Raw genomic sequence first — 9,075 nt, forward strand, 5'->3', positions numbered from 1 at the left:
CTAGTAATTATTATGAGAACAGACTTTAGTTTCGCCAACACAATTCTTCAGCAGCTTTGGGTCTCACACTGATAAAGGACACCTGTAGATTCAAAGCTCTCTTCCCTTCCTCCCCCCTCTGTTGGCAAGTCAGAAGCACGCTGCGGTCCTAAAGGCAGTAGTGTTTGGAGCTTGACAGGTCGCCCCCCCCCTAGGAAAGAAAGGGAACCTAGAAAACAAAAGAATACACATCAACACTTGCTAACTTTTCCCTTGTACCGGACCTGGCTTTTGGGGATACTTTGTGTGGAATTGTTTTACCAAACGATCTGCTTTTACGTGCTGTGCCTTTACCCATCTAGATTCTGACATTGGGTAACCCTCCCACTGAATTAAGTACTGCAACCTCCCTTTGTGGATTCTGGAGTCGAGGATTTGCTTAACTACATAATGTGTTTCCCCTTCCACCACTATGGGGCCAGGAGCCACCGTCCCTACTGGTCTCAGCATGGATTCCTTGTATGGCTTTAATAAGCTGCAATAGAATACTGGATGCACTTTACCCAATAACCTTGGTAGTTTTAACTCTACAGTTAACTCTACAGATGATTACTTTCACTATAGTGAAAGCACCTATGTATTTCAGCCCTAACTTCTTGCAACTTTGTTTCAGCTTAAGGTACTTAGTAGGCAGATATACTTTCTCCCCTACATGGAACGCTTCCTGGGGAGCCCATTTCTTATCTGCCTGCTTTTTCTGACTCTCGGCTGCCTTAACTAGAGCCTTCTTCGTGTCGCTCCAAACTCGTTGGAACAAACTCACCCAATTGCTCAGGGTGCTCAAAGATGGGGGCTCTTGGGGGCATTCTGGCATTGGCACAAACTCCAACCCTGTGGCCAACTTAAATGGAGTGAAACCAGTGCTACTGTGCACTGTGTTGTTGTATGCCACCTCTGCAAATGGCAACAACTATGCCCAGTTCGTTTGTTGGTAGTTGACATAGCAAGGCAGGTACTGCTCTACTATGGCATTGGTCCATTCCGCAGATCCATTCATACTGGGATGGAAAGCAGAAGAGAGCCCCTGGAATATCATCTTCACAAACTCCCGCCAGAACTTAGCAGTGAACTGGACCCCCCAATCTGAGATGATGCACTTAGGTGCTCCATGCAGTCGATAGATGTGCTGCAAAAACATCTTCGCTAGCTTCTGGGCTGAGGGGAGACCAGCACAGGCGATGAAGTGGGCCTGCTTGGAAAACAAGTCTATTATGGTCCAGATCACGGTGTTTCCCCCACCCTCAGGCAGCTCCACTATAAAGTCCATGGCTATCTCCTCCCAGGGTCTGGTCGGGTCAGCTACCTGTTGTAACAGTCCTGGACTCTTTCCTGGTACTCGTTTACTGGCCACACAGAGAGCACAGGTCCCCACATAGCTTTCAATGTCCTTTTTCATCTTTGGCCACCAGAACTGACGACTAGCTAGATGCAGCGTTTTCAGGAACCCAAAGTGTCCTGCTTGCTTAGCATCATGACTGCGTTGTAGGACCTGCAGTCGCAGGCGGTCTGGGACATACAATTTGTCCCCCTTCCACGCCAACCCCTCCCACATGGTCAACTCCTTCTGATGAGCCACAAACCAGGCATCAGTTTGCAGCTCCTGCTTCAACTGCTGTGCGAACTCATCAGTGGGGGGGCAAGCTTCTCTTTTTCTCCTGCCATCTGGTCGTTGCTTGCGCCGCTTGCTGTCTATTGGGAATGACCGAACTCACCACCTCCTGCCAAGTGCTTTTGTATGGGGCATGCGGGACAGGGAGTCATCCAGGAAGTTCTTCCCCCCGGGATTTATTTTAGCTCAAAGTCAAATCTTTTGAAATACTGCGCCTATCTGACTTGTTCGGGAGAAAGTCTTTAAGGCTTCTACGTTTTTATGGTCAGTCTACACTTCAAAGGGGATTTTGCTCCCCTCCAGGAATTGCCTCCAGGTTAGTAACGCCCACCATACAACAAAAGCCTCTTTCTCTCACACCGCCCATCTCGTCTCCGTTTCGTTCAGCTTTCGAGAGGTGTATGCGCACAGCTGCAGGTTCCCCCCCCCTTGTTGTGCTGGAGGAGGACGGCTCCTACAGCCACGTTGCTGGCATCTGCCTGAATCACGAAAGGTTCCTCTGGGTTAGGGTGCCTTAGCACTGACTCAGCGGTGAATAGCCCCTTCAACTTTTCAAATGCCACTTGGCATTCCATTGTCCAGTTCAAGGGCTGATTCAGCCAAGGCTTCTCTCCCCCCTTCCCAGTCTTTAACAGCTAAGTGATCGGCAGGGCAATCTTGGCAAAAGAGGGGAGAAACTGCCTGTAGAAGTTTGCAAACCCCAGAAAACTTTGCAGCTGCTTGCGGGTGCGAGGAGCTTGCCACTCCAAGATGGATTTCACCTTCCCTGGGTCCATCTCTATTCCATCACATGACATGCCGGAACCCAAGTAGTCTAGTTTAGATTTGTGAAATTTGCATTTGGACAGCTTGGAGTACAGCTTAGCGCCCAACAGCTTTTTTAGCACTTGCCGCACAAATTTCACATGTTTGTCCATGGTCTCAGTGTAAATGAGGATGTCATCAAGGTACACTAAGACCCCCTTGTAAAGATGCTCATGCAGCACCACATTTATGAGTTACATGAACACTGCGGGGGCCCCTGTAGTCCAAATGGCATTATTTTAATCTGGTAACTTGTCAGAGCATGCACAGTCTTATTGCGCTGAGATAACCCAGGAGTAAACACAGTAAACAGTGGTCTATATTAAATGGTGGTTTATCTTACACTATCTACAATATCATACACCAGGAATAATATACATACATGTGTTAATACAGCAAACTCCAACATACAGCAATTACAGCAGAAAACGGACGAGAGAGAGACACTCCAGCAAAAGCCTTCCCTTTTATACTCAGGCTCTTAAAGGGATACAGACACAGACACAGACCCTGCTGAGTCATTCCTATCATTGCATCATCCACCTTACATTACATCAGTTGGTTAGCCTTTAAATCATTACCCTGACATAACTCCCCAGGGGGCAAAGGAAGGCCGTCTTCCACTCATTGCCTTCTTTAATTCTCACTCAGTAGTATGCCTCCCTCAGGTCTAGTTTTGTGAATATCTTCCCCTTGGCTAAGTGGCCTAGCATGTCCTTCATGAGGGGGAGGGGGTACATGTTTTCCATGCACACTCCGTTAATTCCATGAAAATCCACGGACAATCTAAGCAGCCCATCTTTCTTTTCTTTAAAGAGTACTGGGGCCATGACTTGAGATTTCGCGGCTTGAATAAACCCCCTTGCTAAGTTCTTGTCAATGTACTCCCTCAACTCCTTCATCTCCTTTGGAGTCATGGAATACATCTATCATGGTTCTGATAGATGAGACCAACTAAAACAGAACTCTGAGGCTTGAAGTTTCCTTTAAGAACATGTTTATTGGCTACAAAGTATTGGCACTGTCAAAAGTGAATCCAAGACTAAAGGTCCCTCCAAAAAGTTACAGTATACAAAGTTAAACTTCCCACCCCATTACTATGCAATCAACTACGTTTCCCAATAGAATAGTTTGGCGGGCTTTCTAACAGAAAGCTCAGCCTCCCAGTCTGACAAACAGTAATGACCTTGGTTCCCATGGGACAGAGAATTGTTTAAGCTAGCAGAAAAATTCCACACACCTCTCCCATTCTGGTGGCAACCGAAAATGAGCCAAATGGCTTCATTCAGGTTTGTTGCAGAGTTGACATTCGGACCCCCCCCCCCAAAGAGAAAACAGATCCTGTAGAGAAATAAATGGAGAAGTTAGGAATCTCCCTGAGGTTTCTGAGGATGCTTCTTAGGATCTCCATCAAATGTGGGTTTGATAGGAGGTGGGTCTCCAGGCCATTGTCCCCAGTAGGCTTGTTGCATACCCAGTTGCTGGCGCTGGAGTTGGGGGAAAGCTACATTGTGAAACACTCTCGGCTGGGCTCCAGGGCTTGTAGGACGTTGACCTCTCTCAGGGCTACGCCGGCGCACTGGACTCTATGACGAGACTGGCCTTGGCAGCAGCTCAGCAGCCCGAACCATCGCAACTGAGCGTGGGCTTCCCGGGGGAGGTAGGAGCGTTGGGGAGCTCCTGCGGTCTCATCCACTGGAGATCAGATGGCAAGCAATCGGCTCCACTTCTTCCACTTCGAGTCGGTCAGACTCCTCTCTCAGCCTCTTGATGGAGTGGCTGTGGAAGGTGGTCAGGTACTTCCACTCCCCTGATTCATCCCAGCCAGCTGGCCACTTCACCTTTCTCAGTACAGGTGAACGAAGGCTGTGGGATGAAATCAGTGGGAGCTCTGCCTCACCAGCTCCAGCAGCAGGAGCCCCACTCTTTGCCTGGGCGGTAGCCTGTGTCCCGGTCAATGTTGTTGTGCTGAGGCCAGAGGACAACTCTCCTCTCCTCTCCATTTCTTCCCTGAGTCTTTGTCGTCCTGCTACAGAGTTAGGTAGGCGACTGGGGCTCAGGACCTCAAGTATCAAATTTCAAGGAGTCTTGATTTAATGTCATGGTTCCGATAGATGAGACCAACTAAAACAGAACTCTGAGGCTTGAGGTTTCCTTTAAGAACATGTTTATTGGCTACAAAGTATCGGCACTGTCAAAAGTGAAACCAAGACTAAAGGTCCCTCCAAAAAGTTACAGTATACAAAGTTAAACTTCCCACCCCATTACTATGCAATCAACTACATTTCCCAATAGAATAGTTTGGCGGGTTTTCTAACAGGGGGCTTTCGTGGGGGCTCAGGGCCCTCTTCCCCATGATCATCCGCCTCACGGCTCTCTCCCAATAGATACAGGGTCCCCACTTGGCTAGCCAAGCCAGACCCAGGGTCATGTCCTCTGCCATCTTTGGGGTGACCATGAAGCAAATGGTCTCCTGGTGCTCCCCTAATTCCAGTTGCACTGGCTCAGTCAGATGGGAAGCAGCCCTGCCCCCTATCAGAGAGCCATCAACCTGTTTGAACTTCACGGGTTTTTTAAGCTACCTCACGTGCAACCCCAACTTCTGCACCATTGCCTGACTAATTAGGCAACGAGAACAACCTGAGTCCACAAGGGCCTTAACCACTCCCCTCGCCCGACTGTGATGTCTTGATGCCCACACTAACCTTAAGGTAGTTAACCGGTCCACTCACCATTGGGTCATCTTCTCCCTCGCTCTCGCTGTCATAAAAGACCATCAGCGGTTCTTCAGTCGGAGTTCCATCCCCTCCTCAATGACCTGAGTTGCAGCCTGTGACTTCTCCTTTCCCTTCTTGGGTGGCTTCTTTGGCTTCAAAGGAGTTGGGTTCACAGGAGCCATCCGGGGCATCGGCCCTGGGCACACAATGGGTGCACGCTTGGTGAGCCTTGCAGGTGTTGGGGTTGCTGCCGCCGATTGCTTTCTCCCCAAGGCATGCTTCTCCTGGACCTTTGGGGGTGGGCCGACACTCCCACCGCCCTTGTACACCGCCAGGTCCAGCTCCACAATGGTGACTAGCTGGTACCAGTCCCCAAGCCGATTTGGGATCCCTTGGGCTAGACACAGATGGAATAGGTCATGGCTCAGCCCCTCTTGAAAGTACTGGGTCAGGAGGTGTTCCAGCCAGTGTCTCAGCCTCCCTGTGTTCCATCTGAAGTCTTGAATGTACTCAACCATGGGTCTGGTCCCTTGGTTGACCCTCCGGACTTCCAGCTCCGCCCGCTGGGTCTGTGCGGGGTCCCCAAACTGGGCTCTGAGGCCACAGAGAAAAGTGTCTGGATCCACCAGCTCAGGGGCACCTTCGTCGTGGAAAATGGGCACCCATTCTGCTGCCTCCCCTTCGAGGTTAGCCATGATAACATCCACCCGGGCCACATCATCAGGGTAATCATCTCCGTGCCAATCAAGGTGGGTCCAGACTTGATTTAGGAAAAACGCCATCTTTTCTGGGCTCCCATCAAACGTCGCCCTCAGCGGTGGGGGTGGAGGTGGCCTGGGTGCCGGAGTCGGCTAAGGCCACTGCACCCACGCCCGGCAGTCTGGGTACATCCCTGGCTGTGCTCCGTACCTGTGCCTCGGCGGGGGTTGCCAACCCACTCCCCCAAGCTGTGGATCAGGTGCTGGTGGCGGGCTGTAGGCTCTCCACCCCGGACTGGGCCCTGGGGGGGGGAAGGTAACCCAGGCAGCGGGCTAACTGTCCCCGTCATTGCAGCTGCTCCCGAATGCTGGGGTGAAGGGATCGGCATCAGCCTCAGGGTCGGGGCTGAACCCCCTTGGGGTCTGGTATCCAGCTGTGGGACCGACCTTCCTCCACAGACCTCCAGGCTGCTGAACTGCTGCCTCAGGTGCTCCACTGACTGGCTGCTGGACCTTGGCAGGTAGCGCTCCCTGTGTGCCATTCCCTCCAAGGCTTCACATCTCCACCACTCCATCCCCTTGGCTCCTTCGGGCTGGAGGCAGTATGATCGGAACTTAGCTTCGACAGCTCTACACAACTCCTCTCTCCACCTCTTCAACTCAGGCCAGTTGAATGCTGTGTCTCCCCCCATCCACTCTGGGGTTGGCTCCCTCTGTTCAACTCGCTGCTTGGGTTGGGTCGAGGCTGGTGGGGTTACGAAGCTGCCCTCGGCCACAGCTGGAGTTCCACTGATTGATCCCGAGCTGGCTCCAGCCGGCTTCTCCATTTCAGGCATCTACCCCTGAGTCTTCACCAGCCCCCTGGAGGCTTCCAGTGGGGCATAGGGGCTCAGGACCCCTCAATGTAATTTAATTTGTTTAGAGAGCTAGCTTAGTGTCAACCCCCAGCTGAAAAGCCCAACCAAGCAAAACATCAGAGCCATTGCAAACTTCTAATGATTACTTTTATTGAGCAGAATCAAACTAGTAGGGTCAAAGGGAAGCTAGCTCTAAGGCAGGCATGTCAAACTGCCGGCCCGCGGGCCGGATGTGTCACGCCGAAACCGCGCCCACCCCATTGCTGGCAATGGGGAAAAAGTCACGATACGTGCACGACGTCACATGACGTCGCAAGTTTGACATGCCTGCTCTGAGGAAACGTCAGGAAGCAGTTAATTAAAAGAACTAAACTTTTCCCACGCCTCTCTGACAGTACAGGTCACATTGTCCAATACATCTTCTGGTAATTATTATGAGAACAGACTTTAGTTTTGCCAACACAATTCTTTTTTTTTATAACAAATTTTATTAGTTTTCCAGTTTAACATCCCAGTATTTAGAAAGCAACGTGGTGACTGGGTGATCAATGATTCAATAACAAAACTTTTTGTACATATCTCAGGTTACATTATCAAAAATTCCTTCTCTATTTAGCATTTGGTATATCATACTAAAACTAGTAAATTTCTAACCATAACAAATTCAGTTAAAGCATTTATCAATCCATTTTTTGCTTATACATATCCGTATCATGTTTTTAAGTTTTACCTAATTATTAATTTTTAATTACAACATTCCAATTTAACCTTTAAGATCCATAGTATTTAAATTTCTGGTAACCCAAATTTCCTTTATTTCATTACACAAAAGTTATAATATCTAAAATACATATATTACTTACTTAAATATATTCTTATTTTATTTCATAAACATTTTCTATTTCTCATCCTAGTACATCACCACTTACTAATAGAGTAGCCTTTATGTCTATTTAATTTCCATTTCCCTTATAAATCTAAATCCTAATTATTATGTCAATTGATCCCTTATTTTTTATCATTTTCCAACAATATTTAAATCTAATAATCATATTTCCCTTCATCTCAAAGTCTCCCTTTAGCCCATTAGTTGAAACCTTATAATCTCTCTAGTAAATCAAAAGGCCTCATTTTTAAACCTAACTCTGGCTTTCTTTTCATGCCAGCCAGGTTTCCATACCAATGCCTTTAGGTTATCAGATGGATCTCCCTTCATTCTGGCACATGTTACTTGAATCAAAGGAGACCATCTGATCATCAATTTTCCACAAGAACTGGTCCATTTATGATCATTAAGTTGCCCTGGTGGTTCAGATCTCCATTTTTGCTCTAGTGTCCTTATCTTCAATTCGGTCTGGTCTTCTTCTTCCTCAGATTTCTTCTGATTTAAGTAAAGGGTCATGTCCAGTTTTATGGTTATTGTTTGGTTATCTAGGTTTTCAATATGCTGTCTTTGTTGATCTTTAGCATCGTTTGTTTTGGTGTTAGCTTCTTCCGCTTCTGTTATTTTTGTTATAGGTTCTTTAATTGCAATCAGGATTTGGTTATCAGAGTTGTCAATATATTGTTGTTGTTCTTTAAAGTCCTCTGTCTTGGTGTTGATTTCTTCCGCTTCTGTTGTTTTCTGAGTTGTGAGTTCTTTAGTTGGAATCTGGGTTTCAGTTTGCAGATTCAGGCTAGCACCTCCATCTTTCAGTCTGGATTTAATTATCTCAGTAGCTTCAAGAATTTTTTCAAGTATAAGTTTATAATCAATCGAGGTTTGTTGCTGGTCCCCCTCCATTTCTGGGGTAATTGTAGATAGTCCTTTAGATGAGGCTAGTTTTTTAAACAAGAGTCAGTAAATATTCAGCTCCACAGTTCTTAAAAGCCAATTTCACCTCCCAGCTGTTTCAGCTTTTTATCTTTAGAAAATACCAAGGACAGCTCTAGGTTGTAAACAGGTCTCTTTGTCAAAGATATTGACTTGCTGTACCATGTTTCACCACAAGATGTCCCCAATAGCATTTAAAATCCTTTTCAAAAAGACTAGTGTTTTATCCAATTTAAGTTCTTTTTCATCTCTTTTTTTCCAAGTAGGTAAGATAGCAAGTCCCCGTAAAGATAGGAATTTTTTGGGTCGCCAAATATGAAAAAAAATGCAGATCCATTTTTTTTTTTTTTTTTCAAATATAAATTTTTATTATTTTCATCATAAAAAAAAGCACATCACAAATAGATCACAATGTAAAAACCCTACCCCCCCCACCCCCCCGGACTTCCCAAACCAAATCCCAGGCTAATATTCAAATATAGGTAAACAAATATTAATATCTCTAACTCCACAAACTCTATTTATAAACAATCCATCT

Source organism: Protobothrops mucrosquamatus, unplaced genomic scaffold (assembly GCF_001527695.2).
Source record: "Protobothrops mucrosquamatus isolate PMUCROS unplaced genomic scaffold, P.Mucros_1.0 scaffold2366, whole genome shotgun sequence".
Lineage (NCBI taxonomy): Eukaryota > Metazoa > Chordata > Lepidosauria > Squamata > Viperidae > Protobothrops > Protobothrops mucrosquamatus.